The sequence below is a fragment of the Dipodomys merriami genome, unplaced genomic scaffold (assembly GCF_024711535.1).
Source record: "Dipodomys merriami isolate MVZ:Mamm:240054 unplaced genomic scaffold, mDipMer1.0.p SCAF_12, whole genome shotgun sequence".
Classification (NCBI taxonomy): Eukaryota; Metazoa; Chordata; class Mammalia; order Rodentia; family Heteromyidae; genus Dipodomys; species Dipodomys merriami.
Window position 1 is genome coordinate 37,356,260 of NW_027202493.1, and position 19,365 is coordinate 37,375,624.

Here is a 19,365-nt window from a genome sequence, read left to right on the forward strand (position 1 = left end):
CAGAAATAAATCCACAGGCCTACAGTCAGCTGATATTTAACAAAGGAGCCAAAGACATACAATGGAAGAAACACAGCCTCTTTAACCACTGGTACTGGGAAAACTGGGCGGCAACATGCAGAAGACTAAAAGTGGACCCCAGCCTATCACCATGCACCAACATCAACTCAAAATGGATTAAAGACCTTAACATTAAACCTGAATCTCTGAAACTACTGCAGGACAGAGTAGGAGAGACACTTGAACTTATAGGCACAGGAAATGACAAAATAATGGCATTTGCAGGGAAATGGATGGAGTTAGAAGAAATCATGTTGAGCGAGGTTAGCCAAGAGCAAGAGACAAATGGTACATGGTCTCCCTGATAAGTGGATGTTAAATCCAAAATGTTAGGTGATACGACAAAATTAACAGGACTTAAGAAACAAAGAGGGCTGGGAAGGTGGCTCAGTGGTAGAGTGCTTGCCTTGCATGCATGAGGCCCTGGGTTCAATTTCTCAGCACCACATAAGCAAAAAAGAAAAAAGCCGGAAGTGGCGCTGTGGCTCAAGTGGTAGAGCGCTAGCCTTGAGCTGAAAAGCTGGGGACAGCGCCCAGGCCCAAAGGTCAGGCCCCACGACTGGACCCCCCCCCCAAAAAAAAGAAACAAAGAACTTCCACTCATCTGGTTGAATCACTACTAAATAACCCCAGCTGCTGATCACATGTATGGTATATATGTGTACACGAGAGGGGAACCAGGAAGACGACACAGAACTAAAGGGAATCAGGGAAAAACATACAACAGCGGGACCCATTAGCTGCACAGGATATTGACCAAAATGAACTAAGCAACCCAATGGCAGCAATGGGAGGGAGGGAACAAGTGGGAAAGAGGGAACAGCTGATGCCATGCAAAACAAAAGAAATGTACAAACCACCCAATGTGGAAGAAATAACTGTATCGCAAAGCTCATAGAACTCATACATGTTATAGACCATGATAGACAAATTGCTCCAGGAAAGTTAGACTGTGTTTGTGACTTTAACTGAGCATCACTATCCCACAATACTGTGAAATTTGGGAAAATATGTAATTACTTAATCACAATAAAAAAAAGAAATAACTGATAAAAAAAAGAAACATCAGATGAAGGTTTTGGCATCTAGGAGGGAAAATACACAAGGAAAATCTGTGTATTCTGGGTTAGTACAGAAGGGTACTTCACAGCAACCCATCTCCTATGGGGGAAAATTACATAAGTCACCACAATTTTACAGAGAAAACTGTGAAGAAAGGGTTACCTAACAGGGGCTGGGACTCTGTGAGGGGAATTATTCAGTGCTAGTAATCTTAGACAAAAAGGGAGCCAGCAACAATCTTTCTCCTTCTAGTTTCTTCCTGTTACTTGCCATGGCTGAACTCAACTGAAATCAGACCTTAAGGGAGCCTGGAAAACAGCCCATTATGAATTGGGTTGGGCGCTGGTGGCTCACGCCTGTAATCCTCGCTTCTCGGGAGGCTGAGATCTGAAGACTGCAGTTCAAAGCTCGTCTGTCTGTGCTTTAAAGTCCATGAGATTCTTATCTCCAATTAACTAGCCACAAGCTAGAAGTGGTGGTGTGGCTTACAGAAAGGAGTACCACCCTGAAACAGAAAAAACTAAGGGGGGCTGGGAAGGTGGTTCCGTGGTAGAGTGCTTGCTTCGCATGCATGAGGCCCTGGGTTCGATTCCTCAGCACCACATAAGCAGAAAAAGCCAGAAGTGGCGCTGTGGCTCAAGTGGTAGAGCGCTAGCCTTGAGCTGAAGAACTGAGGAACAGCGCCCAGGCCCAGAGTTCAGGCCCCACGACTGACAAAAAAAAAAAAAAAAAAAAAAGAAAAAGAAAAAAGAAAAAGCTAAGAGACCGTGCCTGGACCCTGAGTGCAAACCCTGGAACTGGCATAAAAACAAACAAAAAAGCCCTTGATAAACATTCTATGGTTAGCCTAAGTTTTACAAGAGTAAAGATGAGGTTGGAATTTCCCTCCTGTGCTCAGTCCTTTCTTGTAAAGCCTTGGCCTGGCTCTTTGAGCATCCCAGCCCTGCCTCCTGCTTTCATCTGCCCAGCAATCTCACTAATTGGAAGAACTCGAGCTCCGCCCGCAGCCTCATTCTGGCCCCTCGGGATTCTCTGAATGTGGAAGTGTTCCCCGCTGGCACCCTTCCTTGGGCGTCAGCTTGTCATTCAGGCCTGATGAAAAGCCTTCTCACAACTCCCTCATTCACTGTCCGGCATTGTCCCTGCCCATTCACTGGCAGTTATGGGGTAATTCCTCCTGCTGCCACACACACGGAGGCACGTGTGCATGTGTTCAGAACCCCCCTGTCCCATTACCAGTGAGCACACTTGAAATAAAGACACAGCTCTGCCTGAATGCAGTTCTACCCTCCCCTCTAATAACCAGGGAGTGTGATGCACTAATGGTATTTCAGGAAGTAGCAGGAAACTTGGTGACTGCTGCCGAGCACAGAGCGGGCAGGACGGGGTGATCCTGGCAGCTCCTTTTACTCTCAGGGATCCCCAGGCAGACACTGAATGTCCGCGCCATCCTTCCCAGAAACCATCGCTTCTGGAAATGCAACTCCTCCCTTAGCCTAGTGGGTAAGACCTTAGAAGAAGGTTCTCTCTACCTTCCAGACTATTTTCCTTCTTCTTCCTTCTCCCCACATAATTCATGCTCCAGTCTGCTCTGTCTTTTTTTTTTTTAAACACTTTCCTCTTCTTTTTTTTTTTTTTGTTTTTAAGTGCTGGGCATGGAAGCCAGGACCTCATACATGCTCACCATTTTGTAAGGTTATAGTTGACAAGACAGTTGTTTAAAAATATGAAAAAAAAATAGTAGCGGGAGGACAGCAAAGAGAAAACATAAAACAGGAGGTTAGAAAACAGTTGTGGTAGGATGGTGTTATTTCTACCCCCAGAATCAGGCTCTGTCTTTCCTGATGCTAGGACCTACATACCTGCACTGAGTGTGAAAATCCCGCTACCAGGCCCTGCTAGGCCTGCTCTAGCCTCACCCTTCACTGAGGGCTCCTATCTTGGTCACTGCACTAGTGCAGCGCCAGAACCCCGTAGGCTGGCAGCACTGCCAAGGCCCCTCACGAGCCCACGTGTGAACTATTCAGAGATTTCAAGTTTCAGGCGGGAAGAGATGGGGCCTCCGTCCTGATCCAGAGCCCATGGTATGAAAGTTTGCATCTCAGCAAGAGCTGGGCTTGGGCAGCGTGAGGGGAAGGCCTGGATGCAGTTGATGTTTGCTGGGAGCCACAATCCAGTGTGTTGTCTCCCAAGAGAAAGAGGGTACAGAGGACAATGGCTCATGAGTAAGACCTTTCTGTAACCCCCAAAGCAGACTTGGAGATCATACAGAGGGGGGTGGGCAACTTCCAGCTCTGTCTAGGCAGAAGGCTGTGTGGGGAAGCCACTTAGCTGTTCCAAATTGCAGTTGTTCTTTTGACATTTGCAAATTGGGCTTGGGTTTCTCAGCTTTGACTGACAAAATGACATTTGTAAGATGGGCTATATGTAGTCACGTTCCACGTAAGGAAATTTTGGTCAATAGGGGAATGAATATACAAAAGTAGGCTCATACAGATATAATGAAGCAATTTATAGCTGAAGATTCTAAATTACGTGTATGTACACACACATGTGCATGCACACGCACACACACCAGTACTGGGCTTGAACTTGGGGCCTAGACTCTGTCCTTTAGCTTTCTCTTTCAAGGCTGGTGCTCTATCACTTAAGCCACACTTCTACTTCTGGCTTTTTACTAGCTAATTGGAGATAAGAATCTAACAGACTATTCTGCCTGGGCTGGCTTTAAACCAAGAGAAGCTCAGATCTCAGCTTCGTGAGTAGCTGGAATTACAGAGCCCCCAATGCCTGACAAGATTATGAATTCTTATCACTTAGTAATATGGTAATGATGTGGTGTGAACCATTACCAAGGTGTAGGTGTGGGTGGCAACAATGGAGTAAACAACTACACTGCTGCTGGTCCTATGAAAGTTGAGTATTTATGATTACGTGCACATACTATGTCATCATAAATAGCTTTACTGATTTACTGGGCATACTTATTTCATTAGTTTAGAGCTACTTACGATGAGATATTTATGATAAATCAGTAGGCTGGCAGCAGCCTCGCACATCTCATATGTTTATAGACTCTCACTAAGTCGCTTAGCCTGGACTTGAACTTAAACCCAAGATCCTCCAACCTCAGCCTCCTGAGTGTTAGAATTATAGGCATGAGCTGCCATATCCACCTTTTGGGGGCGTGTCTATGTGTCCATGTGGTGGAGTGCCACCCCCAGCCCTCAAGGCCTCTCTTGATTGAAGCAAGAAGTCACCAGTAGTGATTGATTGATGTGTATTATCTAGGTTTGTGTAAGTCATCTGATGTTTGCACGATGACAAGATCTCCTGAAGATGCAATTCTCTGAAAACATCCCTGCGGTTAATGTGTGGCAGCAATGCCAGGGGTATCCTGTGGATGGTAGAAAGTTTAGTGGTATCTTGGATGCCAATGGCACCACGCCCCTGCTCCATCAGTTGGAACTGTGTGGTAGGGAAAGGGAGCCAAAGATTTTAACTCTTCCCCAAATCTGTCTGTTGAAACCTAATCACCAAAATGCTTGGGCCTCTGAGAAGTGGTTAGGTCAGGCAGGCACAGCCCTCTGGAATGGGATTAGTAACCTTATGCAATGGGCTGCCTGGTCCCAACTCCTAAGGATTCTTTTAGCCACCTGGGACCTCTCACTGTGTCCCCGTGGCCTCTGACCTTCATCCTCGAAGGATAATAATCATGCCCACAAGGATTTTAACCTATCAGTCAACAATCCTTTTCCCCTCCCCCTTCCACCACATGGGGATACTTCAAGGAGGCCCTCATCAAGACACTGAATCTGCCAGCTCCTAGATCTTAAACTTCCTAGTCCTTAGAACCAGAAGAGAGATATTTCTGTGGCCTATGAGCCATCCTATCCATGGTTATTTTATTTTTAAATAGCAGCCCAAACAGACTAAGACATAGCTGGAGGCCGAGAGAGAGACGTGGGTTAAGCAGCTTACACTGTGAGAGTCATTTCCAAGTAGACTGTCTGTTTCTGTTCAATCCTGCCTCCACCCCTGGCTGTTCTGGGGAAACATATGGCCCTGGCTAGATGAGGCATGGCTCCCACAGAGCGGCAGCTTGTACAGCAAGGGCAGTGTGGACAGATTGCCACCAGCCTGCATGGCTTGGGCCTGGGAGGAAAGATGCAGACTCTACAGCTGCAACCCCAGGCCACAGAGGTCACTGCAGCTCTAGCCTGAGTTGAGATGTACTGTCCTGTCTTTCCAGAACCTGGGCTGGCTGTGAACACAGGGCTGATGAGACAAAAAAAGAGAGAACCCTCTAAAGGTTGTACTTCCTGCCAGCTCAGGATGGATGGTGAATTTCCAGGTCAACAACTGGCCTCCACCAGAGGCAAAGACAATAAAACACAGTCATTCCCAGGTACATCAAGAGATTGGATCAGGGTTCCCTTCTGATTGCAAAATTTACAGATGCGCAAATCCCTTCTATCCCTTCAAATCCCTTGTATGTGTTACATAACCTATGTACCTCCTCCTTGGTCATGTTTTATCTCTCAATCAATTACAAGGCCTAATAGAATATATGAATAGCTTTTCAACTGCTTTGTTTAATGGATAATGAGAAAGAGAAGTCTATTTATGGTCAGTATAGATACAACTTTTCCCCCTAAATACATTTGGTCCAAAGTGGATGAATCCATGGATGCAGAAGCTACAGACCTGCTGGGCCAACTAACTGTGCAGGGGATCTCAGAGAGATTCGAGCAGTAGCAATCCAGCCCCTCTTTTGCTGACAGCAGTGTAGCAGTGACCATGGCCTAGAGACCAGACACCCTGGCCTTGCACTGCTGGACCATCCACTAGCTGTATGGCCTTGAATGGGTCATGCTATCTGGAGCCCCCTTCACCACCTGCTCTTGGGTGGCACTGTAAGTACTTCTCCAGTCTAGACACAGCGAGTGGCTCAAGGGAGTGGGCAACCTAACCTAACAGGCTTTGAGAAGAGGGGAAGGGCTGTTGGTGAGGGAATGTCTACTCTTGTGCAGCCTCACACCAAGGTATCAAGACCAGGCCAGAGACACTAGAAAGGGAGTCACTGAGGAAGGCACTCGTAGCTCATGCCTGTAACTCTAGGAAGTCAAGATCTGAGGATCTGAGGATCGTGGTTCAAAACCAGCCTCGGCAGAAATGTCCATGAGACTCTTATCTCCAGCAAAAAATGGGAATGGAGGTATGGCTCAGGTGGTAGAGTACCATATTTGAGCAAGAAATCCAAATGAGTTTAAGTTACACACACACACACACACACACACACACACACACACACACACACACACACACACACACACACACACACACACACACACACACACACACACACACACAGAGGAGTCACTGCCTGACAGGACTAAGCTGAGGAAGGGCCAAGAACAGTCATCTCTGGGAGAACCAAACTGAGAAGCCCTTCTGAGGATTACTAAGGCCCTGTGCTACCAGAGCTAGAGGACCTGAGGATGTTCCTGCAGAGCAGCGGAGGGAATAAGTTTAATATTTTTATCATAACCTATTTTATGTTCATGGGATGGTGTGCTTGTCTCCTCTGCCTCCAATTGTTCTGCACAAATGTCATTCCAGGTGCTTATTTTAACATTCAGCCACTTAGCACCCCAATAACCTTCTCATCAGGACCCACTACCATCTGATGAGAAACCTCTCCACGAACTCCTGAATAAGTGACATTTTACACCCAGCAAGTGACATGGCCTGGCTTTGAACATGGGCTATAGTCAACAGCTCTCAGTGACACAAGTCATACAGTGCCATTAGGTCATCTGCTCTGGTTCCTGTTCTCTTCCTGTAGGCTTCTCAGTTCCTATAAATCCCCTGGCCACTCACCTCTTCTACCTCCCTGTGTCCTTCCACACTGTAATCTCTGTAAGCCCCTCCTTTTGCCTTGAGAACTAGCCTACCACCTCTCTAAGCTTCTGCTTCCTGGCTGCAGGTTGGAGCTAACAGCAGTATCTCCCTTGTAGGGTTTTGGAAGTCCTGGGTAAAAATCTCATTTGTAAAGGCACGGGGAAATAATCAATTCAGGGTAGCTCCGTTAGCCTCAAACATATGGGACTTCGTGATTCAACACAAGAGGATTGCTAAGGATCAAATTCCTGATGAGTTTTTCTTCAGCTTCTCAGGTTCACACAGCCCAGGGCTTTTTATTTTGACTTTTTGATCTAGAGAACTGAGAACATTTCTATTGGGGCTTTTAGAAAGGAGATCCAAAAAGCAAACAAAAAAAAAAAAGGAAAAGGAAAAAGAAAAAAGTTCATGTCAAAAATACATTCGTATAAAAGATTAGAATCCATAGTTTGGAGTAACTGCTCTTAAAGGGTCTGAAGTCAGTGATCTAACAAACAGATCATAAACTCGCAAAGACAGAGCTCTACCTACCTGGTTCACGGTGGAGTCTCCCAGAGCCCCTGGGGGGGAGTGGGGGAGGCGGGGTAAGGGGAAGAACTCACAGGAGAGAAGCAACCTGAGTCCCTACATAGAGTTTGGGGCTAGAGAGGGTTGAGTTGAAGCTGCCTCCCCGTTCCCAGCAGCCTGGCCCTAGATGAGTGAGATCAGACACAGATACATCCATTTTCCCCAGAGGCACTTCTGGTACAGAAGGAGATAGAAGACTCTGGTCTCTGGTTCCTTTTGTTGGGAGTGGGGGAGGGCAGGTACATGGCTTGACCTCAGGGCCAGGCTGACCTCCAGCAGTCCAGGCTGTTGCTTTACTGGAGCCCTAGCTCCACTTCTACCTTTTTGCTGGTTAATTAGGGATAAGAGTCTCATGAACTTTTCTCCCCTAAGCTGGCTTCAAGCCTTTATCCTCAGATCTCAGCCTCCTGAGTAGCTAGTATTACAGAAATAAGCCATCCAGTGCCTGCCTGGCCTCTTGTTCTTTACCTCACCCCAAATTCTACCTCCTCCTTGAGACAGCTTAGAACAAGTACCCAAGGGTGTCCTTTTCATCAGGGTCTTGGATCAGAAGGGAGGAGATCAAAGGAGCAGCACTCTGGATCTCCTCTCCCCTGTGGGCTGGGCCAGAAAGAGTGATGGAAATCTAGCTTAGGGTTTCATTTGCAGCCACAAGTGCTGGGTTTCAGCACTGGGCCTGGTACACGTGGACTGCAAAGAACTCTGTAATCACAGCCTTTAGACACCAAACTCTACCTTCTGGAGGTGCTGCTCAATACCACTCAGGGTAGAACCCACTTACCTGGGAAGGCTGAGCTCCTGAACACCTTCCCAGTGAGAGGGGCCAAGTAGACAGGTGGCGGATGGCTGCCAGCTTCCCGCCTATGGACTCCTGGCCTGGCAGTCTGTGAAGCACAGGTCTGGACAAGGCCTTAGAGAACAGCCCTGCAATTAAGCCAGAGCCACAACTGGCATCACTCAGAAGATCCTCACCTGCCTCCAGGTCCCTCTTCCCTGAGCTGCTCAAGGTGGGGCAGAGGAGCAGTACCCATGAAAAGTAAGGAAGGAAGGATGTGGGCCTGTTGCCATCTCCCTTCGCGTTTCCTGTCCTAGATGCACCTCCCTGGGGCCCTCGGTGTGGAGCCAGTCTTCTCGGTCTTGGCTGGCTTTGGAAAGCATTCCAGGTTTCCTTAACAAGTTTCTCATCTCTCCTCAGCTTGGGAATCTCTGAAGCATGGTCAAGTGGGAGTTTAATAGCTGTTCCTGGAACAGTGTGGAGGGCAGCCCTTTGAACTTCAGTTCCAATCCCACAGGTGGGCGGCTCCTCCACCCCGTAATTTAAGGGGGAGGCAGAGAATGGCTGGAGGGAAAGGCCTTGGCTTCTTTGTTTCTGGGTAGAGCTACTCCCATCATACCTGCTCTGCAAACAGAGGCTCTGCAGCTCAGCATCCCTCTCCTAACTCCCCGCCCCTCACAGGGACCCCACGGGGGGGGGGGGGGGGGAGGTGCCACCCCACCCCACCCCACCGTCACTATCAAGTTAGAAGGGAGGATTGCTGCACTTTGAAGATCATCAGATTGCATCCTAATAGCTGCATACCCCCAGACAAGTCTCCCCAACACTCAGGGCCGCACCATTAACAAGGAAAGGTTTCCTCCACCGAGGAGGAAAAGAGAAAGACAATGGCTAGTGATAGAGGCATGAGTTGGATGGGATACAGTGTATGCACATACTATATGGAAATGTCACAATCTCTTTATATGCTAGTGTATGCTCATAATTTTTTTTTTAAGGGTGAAGACCCAGCTCTCCCAAAGGTACATTAAATGCTAGATTTGCCTCATGGATTTTCTTTAACCAGTGTTCCTCTTAAGAAATGTGTGGCCCCAATGGAAGAAGCCTTTCCTGGATGCACTCAGCCTGCCCTATCTTTGTGGGGGTGGGGAAAGGAGAGGGTGCGGTGGATAGCTTGGTATTTAAGGATCCTTTCAACCTTGAAGTTTGTGATCATTGCTGAGTTCCTGACATGTCTTCAATGCAGGCTCTTTAGTTCCCAGATCAATATTGGAACCTGAGACTTGCATCCTGGATGGTAGCTTTGGTACAGAAGGAGCGAGTCCACACTAAGCAGAGTCTAAGTCAACGGATGTCTATAAGAGGGCCCAGGGAAGCGGAAAACCTGGCACACTCCTCCTCCAGCAAAGGAGAAAAATGTAGTATCAGGAAAAGCCATGTATCCTGCCCACACCTGCCTACCAGCTGCAGGGGCAGCTGGGGGCCTGGCACGGGGTGGAGCCCAAAGCCAGCTGGAGTCTCCATGCTGGGCCTCCTGGCCAGCTCCCTTTCCAGGACAGGTGGAGGTGGGGGGGCGGGGAGTCTGGAAGTCTGCTGGGCTTCTCAGATTGTCTCCACCTGCCTGCAGTGCTGTTTATTTGCTGGTGCCATAGGGGCATGAGAGCTGGGGAATCAGATTAGCAGGAGAGGGGCATGTTTCCTCAAGAAATGAGGATAGCACAATCCTCTCTCCTTCTTCCATTGCAGGATGGGCTGGGAAATCAGGAGAAGCAGAGACTGAGTAACTGAGGCTTGTATTCAACAAGGAGCTGCCCCATGCTCAGCTTGTCCAAACTCTGAGCTGCGGCTGCCCTTGGCCTTGCCCCTCCAGGGTGTAGTGGATGCAGACTCTATAGGTAGAGTTGTCTCTTAGGGAGGGACAACCTCCTTGGGACACATTGCAATGCCCCTTGGACGGATTCACATGGTCCCCTCCCATCCCTGCCTCTCCAGCTCTCATGGCTTTCTATTACTTGCCTCAAGCAGAAGGTGGGGGACAAGGAGCACACTGGTCCCCAAGTCAGCTGGAGTTGGTGCTGTCTTCCCCTTCCAACCTCCTCCTGGGTGATCAAACACATGCAACTGGAGACTTAGAGGTCGGCCCTCTGCCCTGCCTGATGTCCCTGCTGCCTGACAAGAGAACTGACTCTGTCCTTTTCTTGCTGGCCCTGGTGCAACATCCAGTCTCAGATGTGCTATGGGAAGAGCCCCAGGCAGTGCCATCACCACCACCAGCGCTGTGGGCTCTGGGCACAGGGCAGCAGGTTCTAAGTCTCTGCTGTACTAGCTTCCATGTTCTGTGGGTAACCCCTTCTGTTCTTATTGGGATAATAAACCAAGCCCGGGAAATTCCCTCAGGAGTCCTCCTCCTCTGGCCTGCCTGGGTTCCATGTTCCCTCCAACACAGCAGGGTAGGAATGGCCTTCATAATCCTCCTCCTCCTCCTCAGGCATTGGGGCTGAGCCCTGACTGTAGCCAGGGTCTGGTTCTGTACAGGGGGGGAAAGGATACAAGCTCTCTCATAGAACTCATAACGTTGGTTGGGAGGGAGGATCTAGATGAAGAGCTCAATCCTCAAGAGGAGTGACAAGCACATGCTATAGAAGTCAAGGATCAGGGTACAGAGGGCAGGCTCTTTCTCTCCCCGTGGCTGACATCCTTTCCTCCTTCCAGATCAGCCCTATGCAGGCTCTGAGAAGTAGGTGGATCCCAATGTCCCCTCCCGCTCCCCTAGGACCACGCTCCTCCCACCAAGGGTCCCCAGGGCAAGGTGCTGGTAAACTTCGGCTTTGCTTCCCTGCCCCCTTCCCTCTTTCCCTCTCTCCCCTCTCCTTGCCCGTCTATACTCAATTCTCTCTCTTTACAGCAGGAATATAATGTTCGGCTGCTTTACACCCACTCTGTGAACGCTGCCAGCGAATAATGACTAAGGTGGTGGGTGGAAGTACAGCAAGTTGAGACCAATTTAGCAGTCCAGGGTGCCAGGAGGAGGGTGATTTAGCAGCAAATAGCTTTGCAACAGCAAGAGGAAAGAAGATGCCCCCAATGCCTGGAGCCAGTGAGCCAGGAGTGCAGCCCTACCCTGAGCTGGGGCAGACTGCCTCAGTCACCTGCGAGTTTGCAGAGTGAGATGCACGCACAGGAACAAGGCCATGTTGGATGGCAAAAACCTCCCTACCCCAACCACAGCTCTCTTCCCATGACCTTTGAAGGGTCATGGTCATGTATGTGTGTGTGTGTGTGTGTGTGTGTGTGCGCGTGCGCACGCGTGCATGTGCACGCACATGCCAGGACTGGAGCTTGAACTCAGCTGGCTCTTTTGCTCAAGGATAGCACTGTACCTTTGAGTTACACCTCCACTTCTGGCTTTTAGCTGGTTTAAATGGAGATAGAAGTCTCACAAACTTTTCTGCTAGGGCTGGCTTTGAACCTTGATCCTCAGATCTCAGCCTCCTGAGTAGCAAGGATTACAGGGCTGAGCTATCAGCACCCAGGCAAGGTCTTTTTTCTATGATCCTCAAGCTGAGTCTCAGCTAGATTGATTCCTCTTCTTCTGGCAGATGCTGTTTGGCTCTGGGGTGTCAGGGCTGTGGCAGCTGCAGAGCATACCTCAGATTATACCAGGGAGGCCAGCTCAGACAGACGTGTGGGTCTTTCAGTCCTGAGATCTTGAGAGACTCTGTTTGTACTTTGTGATGTACTTGTGAGTGAGTGTGAGCTTGGTGTCACAAGCTAGCACACGTTGGGGGCAAGAGGCAATGACAGCAGATGAATGAATTGTGGTCCTGCACATGCTGCTGTTCACACTCCAGGCTTGCCTCCCACAGTGATTAGCTGACCCGGAAGCAAACCTGCAGAGAACAGCTCTTTGCTCTCTTTGTCCTAGGTACTGGGCACAACCTGCATCTGTTCACACAGCAGTTTGGCTTGTCACTTAGCAGGAAAAATCACCCCTGTGCTGGATTAATTAGGATGATTAGCTCCAGTTAACTAGCACAAACATTCTCTCTCTTATCTGTCCTGTCTCCTTCCTCTCTCGCTAGGCTTCCCACTGTCCCTCCTTCCATGTCACGTACTCCCCCATCTCGAGCTGCAGCAGCCTCTATTACCAAGGATGGCTTCCACCAACCTTGCAAGTTCAGTGAAGAGATCCTGTTTTAGTTTGGAATGAATGTACCTACCATGGGCAAGGTAAAACATATGAGGGAAGGAAGCTTGGTATTCCAATTAATGTCATTAATTCAGATACTGTGGAAGCCACCTTACTCTAATTTCAATGTGGACTGGATTGGAATTCACTACAAAAAAAAAGAAAAAAAGAAAAAAGAACTGATAGGCCAGTGTTGGTGGCTCAAGCCTGTAATCCTAGCTACTCAGGAGGCTAAGATCTAAGGATCACAGTTCAAAGCCAGCCCAGGCAGAAAACTCTGTGAGACTCTTATCTCCAGTAAACCACCAGAAAACCAGAAGTGGCGCTGTGGCTCAAGTGGTAGAGTGCTGGCCTTGAACTGAAGAGCTGAGGGACAGAGCCCAGGCCCAGAGTTCAAGCCCCATGACCGCCAAAAAAAAAAAAAAAAAAAAAGAAAAGAAAAAAAAAGAACCGATATGATGAGCTTCATCCCTCAAAGCAAACTCTGGGTAGACTTCCTAGCTCATTGGCATATATATTGCTTAGGGATAAGGGAGACATAGAAAAACTAGAAAGTTCTAAGGCCTTCCACATGCTTAAACTATCTTAATTATGAAGGGAACTGAGCTCTGTGAATTTAAAAATGCCTCTATTATGCTTATCAAACAGCTGTCAATAACTCTGCGCACTCAAATCAGTTTAATGAATGAGGCTGCGGGTGTAGTTCAGTAGCAGAGTCTATTCTTCACATACACAAGGATCTGAGTTCCTTGTCCAGAAGGAAAGGGAGGAGGGAGGGATGTGTGAATGAGTGCGAAAAGAGAGAGATAAGGGGAGGGGAAAAGAAGAAGGGGAGGGGGAGGGGGAAGAGGGAAGGAGAAAAGTGGAGAGGGAGTGGGGAAGGCAACAGGGCCCACAGCTCGGTAGTTACAACTGAGAGTTGGGCCAGCTGGAGCTCAGCATTCCTCTGAACATCCTGGGTAAACTTCTCCAGAAGGGCTCATTGGGTTTTCTTGTCTGGCAGATGGTAGGAAGAATCTTTCACAGTGTTAAGGTACTCATGCTCAGTCCCCTGTCAAAGTGTAACTAAAGTTCTGTACAAATAAAAATTGCTGTTAAAATCTACTCTGGAAAGCCTCAGTAGAATGAAGTCTGAGTGGGAGGAAACCCAGTGTGGGAGACAGGGTGGAACCTGCAGTATATGGTGCTCAGGCTGTCCAGGCTTGAGCTGAGTCAAGGTCTTCTCCCTGTAACCCCTGGAGGAGGAGCTCTGTGGGTCCAATCTGCACAGTGGAGAAGGTGAGAGGCTTTTCCACTTTCTGCTCCCCAGCTCTGTCTGAAAGGGAGTGACACCCCCTGCTAGGGATCCCACTGGAAGAGAAGGCCTTGTTTCCTGGGCTGTCAGCTTGCATGCTGGAGCTTTGACATTGGCTGCTGCTCTGCCCCACTCCTCTTTATCCAAGGTTCAGCCAAGGATCACTTCCTCCCTGGCATCCCCAGCTCACCTCCCTCTTGATAAGCAGCTGCGATGCTAAAGCTAGTGTCATCTATTTCAAGGTGCTTGTCATTGATTCATAGAGGCTGGTCTTTGGAGGGTTTTTTGTGGTTATTTTTTAATTACTGATCTAGATAAGACCATTAATGAACACTGAAAAAGCAGAGTTTTTTCAAGCTTGAATAATGATCTTTGAAAGGAAATCTAAAATCACCACAGATCCTTGAGAGAACATATGGACACCACATTAAAGAAACAGGACAGGGAAAGAGAAGCCACCTGCCTACCTGGCCAGGAGAAAACATGGTGAGATGACCAAATCATTCTCCAGGGCAACATGAGCATCCACATTGCACCAATACCAAGATCCACACAAAAGCAGACTCAAAAGAGCCAAGATGTAAATAAATGGCCCAAAGATTTCCTCCAGACCAACTTATTGTATACTTCTTTGTTGGCAAAATTCCAGAAACATCTCATCCTTTGCCCAGGAACCGTCTGCCCCTGAGATTCTGAGCAACACAATTTGAAACCTCAGGTCTAAATCATGTCTAGCACTTTCCCTTTTTGAACTGTACTGTGGGCAGATGCACCCGGAGATGAAGGGGTGGGGCTAGGCTTCCCTAAGGCTGCAGAACTGTTGCTAGAGGATGGCCCAGACAGAGAGCCACCATGGGATCAGTGCTCCTTGCCACAGCCATGGGCAGCTGTCCTCTGGCCATCACTTATGAAGGGCTTATTCAGACAGCCAGACACCATTCTTAGCTGGGAAATCATGGCCCAGAATGATGATAGGAACCCAGGGGAAGGTACAATACCCAGACTGAAAGAAAGGACAAGGATATTTTCTTGGAAGGAGTCAATCCCTGAGGATTGAGGGCTAATTGGGAAGGTGGAGGGAGAGCTCCACAAGGAAGGAAAAGGTGTCAATGTGTTTCTTCTGGGTTTGAAGGTGGCAGGAGAATATGGAAGGAGACAAGAGTCTGTAGTTTACTGACCTGAGTTCAAATCCCTGCTCCTCCATCCTCTCACCTCCTTAAATTATTTAAGTCTCCTTTGAAAATCACGCATGCCCTGCAGGGCTACAGCAAGAATGAAAGGAAATATGGAGTACCAAGTGCTGGGCACACAGTGAACTTAGTGGATGGCATTAAATCTTATTACAGTGCTGCTTGTTACACTAGTCAATTTATAAGGGCCCTAACCACAGGTTCATGTGGCGTCACCGTGCAATAGAGCCTGGAATGTTGCAGATAACCCCAGGAAGAGCTGTTAAATGAGTGGTGAATAAGTGCCAAGGCATGTAAGTAACTTTTCAAGATTTAGTGAGCCATTTATTTGTATGTGGTTGGAGCTAATCTACCTCTTCACCCGCCCACACAGGCAGGCCTCTGGTGTCTGAGCACAGAAGAGCACATCTTACCCTCACACAATCCTAAAGCACTGGCATTCCCCAGCATAATCTACCTAGGACATTTCCTCTGTGGCAGTCCCTGTGACCATCTACTGAGGCTCACACAGACAGGGACACCTCCCAAAGTGCACAAACTGAACTGCCAATGCAGGTTCCCCTGGCAAAGAGCACAACGGCTTTTAGAAGTGTTAAGTAACAATCATCTTGAGCAACAGCAAATCCCTTCCTCCCTTTCATTTGCTCAGAGACATCTTCAAGAGATGCCCTTCCTTCTTCACCCACTGGATTTCTTCTTAGCTACAGCAGGGTCGAGCCCTGTACCTGCACTCACATCTATCCAGCTGAGACCTCTCTCTTGGACTCCTATTAGCCTGGCTTGACTTCCCACAGTGATGCTGTGGGGCATCACTGGGAACACCCTTTCCTTTAGGTTCCTCAGTGGCAGACATAGAGAATAAACCATGTCTCATGCCAACCTGGTAGTTACGCTGTGAGGATAAAGGAGATAACAAATGAGATAACGTCTATGATGCACAGAAAGTGCTCAGAAGTAAGGTGCTGGATAAACACAAGGTGTGGGCCACGCCTAATTAGTGTGTATACACTGCCCTCAGACTCCTACCCACAGACTCTCCTCTCCAAACTTGTGTGTGTGCGTGCATGCATGTGTGCATGCATGCATGCACACATGCACCAGTACTGGCGCTTGAACATAGCTCCAGCTTCAGGCTGGAGCTTTACCACTTGAGCCACACCTTCACTTTTGACTTTTTGGTGGTTAACTGGAGACAGAGGTTCGTGGACTTTGCTGCCTGGGCTGTTTTTGAACTGTGATCCTCAGCTCTTAGCCCCCTGAGTGGGTAGACTTGCAGGCATGAGCCACAGGTGCCTGGCCCCATTTTCTCCCAAGTTGAACACAAAAACTCTCCTCTATAAATGCTCGCCCCACTGATCACAGGCATACACCTTTCAAACACCTCCCCTTTTCCCCTCCACGCCCGCAGAAAAATTGTTTTTGAACTTGGAGGGAAGCTCAGGTTACAAACTCTCCATGCCCTCACCCACAGCCTCTTCTCCAGAGTCTTGGTGCCTGGAAGGTTGCAAGCCAGGCAGCTCATCTCCCTCCCAAGATCCCTAGTAGCAGCATTTCCCCAAGAAGACTGGGTGGGGGGGAGTCCTTATCCTTATGTGGAACAGCCCCTGCCAAGGGCTGTCCAGGACCCACAGGACCAGAGCAGAACAGCTGACAGTGGAACTGACTCGGCGCTCAGATCCCCCAGTTCTTCCTGTGTTCTTGGGAAATTGAGAAGTCTGAAGCCAACAGGTCTGCAGCATTTTCCCAAGCCTGACACTTGTGGGCGAGCAGAACACTCATCTGCTCCAGAACTCAATCCTTTCCACTTGGAACAGGAAAGAGAAACATCACCTGGTCCTTGGTGTTTCTCCGTGCCTGTTGCTGCCAAGAAGTGTGCTAGGCGGCTGGGAGCCCAGTTAAGCCCTAAGTGGGGTGGGCTGGGGAGGGAGAGAAGGAGGGGGGGCTGTCTGCATGTGAAGGGCAAAGGAAGGGAAGGAGTGGAGTGTATGATTCTGTGTGTGTGTGTGTGTGTGTAGAGGGAGAGAGGGAGAGAGAAGAAGGAGAGGGAGAGAGGAAAAAAGGGAGAGAGAGGAAGAGAGAGGGAGGGAGGGGGAGGGAGAAAGAGACAGAGGGGAGGGAGATAGGGAGAGAAGGGAGAGGGAGAAAGGACAGAGGGAGAGAGACATAGAGAGAGACAAAAAGAGACAGAGACAGAGGCAGAGAGGGAGGGAGAGAGGAGAGGGGAGAGACTAGAGGGAGAAGAGGGGAAAGAGAGGAGAGAAGAAGAGGGAGAGAGAGAAAGAGAAAGAGGAGAGAGGAGAGAGGGAGAGAGGGAGAAGGAGAGAGAGAGGGGGAGAGAGACAGAGACAGAGACAGAGACAGAGACAGACTCACTGTGTGCTTGATCTCTCTGAATTGCACATATCCATGATTAACCTTGGCGGTTTGCAGCTCCGGAGTGTGTGTCTGTGTCTGTGTCTGTGTGTCTCTCTGTGTGTACAGACACCACCCCCGTTCATCTCCTTCCTTTCTATCCACTACCCAAGCGACTTATTCCTTCGGGGAGGCCTCCAAGCCTCTCCCTGCCTCCGTGTCTTCCAAAGCGGCGCGGACCCGGCCCATCTCTCCAAAGTTCCCCGGGCAGCAGCCACAGTTCCGTGGCCGGTCCTCCCTCTCGGGGAGGCCACCACCGCCCGATGGAGACCAACGTCACCTCACACAGGTCTCTGAGATCAGACTCGGGGCCGGGAGCGGCTGCCTGGGATAGGGACAAAGACAGAAAGACAGACGGACGCATCCTCACGGGCGATCGGAGCAGCGGCACCCACGGTGACAGAGGAGGAGAGACCCTGACAGATTGTTCCAGAGACAAAGACACCTAGACAGACACTGACACGGACAAAGACCGACGGACGCGCGGGACGGACGCACGGACCGGCCCGGCCCGGCCGCGGGGCGCGCGCAGCCTGCCCGGCGCCCGGGATCCCCCGCCCCGCCGCCGACACGTCCCGGGGCGCGCGGGACCCCGACCCGCCGCACCGTACCTGCCCCGACGCCTCGCGATGGCTTCCAATATTCCTTTTTTTCCCTCCAGTGTATTTTGCAGTGAGCTCCTTGTCTCTCTCTTCCCCCCCCTCCCGCCCCCCAGAGCTCGGAGCCGGGCGGGTCCCGCCGCGTGGGCCGCCGCTCCACGTTCTCTCTCGCTGGACCAGAAAAAACTTTCGGCCTCCGCGCCGGTCCGCGGCCGCCCGCCCGCTCGCTGCGCGCCGGCGTCTCTGCGCGGGGTCCCGAGCCACGGGCGGGGCGGGGCGGGGAGGTGGGCGTGGCGGGGGGCGTGGCCGGCGCCGGCGCCGCTCATTGGTGAGCGCGGCGGGCAGCCCGGCCCAAGTCGCTCCCCGGCCTTTGTTCCCGGCTGACAGCTGCGAGCTGCTCGGATGTCCCGGCTCCTCCGTGCCCGCGGCCCGCGCGGGTCCCGGCTGTCCCGCGCCTCCACGCTCGCTCGCATCAGACCCCCACCCGGCAGCGCTGCCGGCTCAGCTTTTCTCATTCCTCTCCCCGTTGCTCCTACTTCTCCGGTCTTGCTATAGCGCTTCACCCCCGCCCCTCCCTGGACTGCACTCCTTTCCGAACCCTTGTTTTTTCCTGCACCCGCGCTCTCTTCCAGCTCCTGTTCTGTGCGTTATTCACTTCTGCCTCGTCCCGGTCTCCTTCCCCCGGGACCTCCCTCCCCGGGACCCCCTTCCCGGGGTTTCTGAGTTCCTGGACGGGGACCGTGGAGTAGCAGCCAGCCTGGGTGGTGCGTGGCTTCAGCCCGCCGCGATGCCGGGCACCCGCGCTCCCCTCTCCCCGGAGGACGCGGGCCGACGCTCCCACCTCCGTCCCGGGGCGGGAGGCCCGAGGCCCGCTTCCTTTGCCGCCGGAGCCGCTCTCCGCCCCGCGTCCAACTTTCTCTCCCGCCCTCACTTTGAACTTCGGGTCATGGAGCCAGAAGGGCAACCGAGCTTACAAGTTTGGGCTGCACAAAGCGACCCGTGAAAGGGTCGGAGGGCGTCAGGTGCGGGCCCGGGGGGTGCGTGGAGACTCACTGGCCAGAACCCGGCGTGGTGGGAAGCGGGGACTCTGCCCAGGGGCGTCGGGCTGGGCCCGGAGGAGGCCTGGGGAGGGGGAGGGGATCAGACCGAAGAAGCGACCTCCGATTATAAATAGAACGGAAAGGACTGCCCAAAGGGAAGCAAACCAGTTTGCTCCTGCCACCCTTCCTCCCCCACTCCCCCTACAACCCTGTAGGTGATCTTCAATGGTGCCTCTGGGTCTTGACCCGAAGACTCTCGTTCTTCAATTGTAG

General features: G+C 50.6%; 1 protein-coding gene across 1 annotated transcript in view; it reads right to left on the reverse strand.

The window, feature by feature from the left end:
* The window catches only part of Lzts1 (leucine zipper tumor suppressor 1), a 42,283-nt gene extending 24,020 nt beyond the window's left edge, over window positions 1-18,263 (reverse strand). Inside the window, exon 1 of the mRNA XM_070016582.1 lies at window positions 18,065-18,263. The gene's annotated coding sequence lies outside the window, so the exon portion shown is untranslated. The remainder of the gene's footprint in view (window positions 1-18,064) is intronic.
* Between the last annotated feature and the right edge of the window lie 1,102 nt (window positions 18,264-19,365).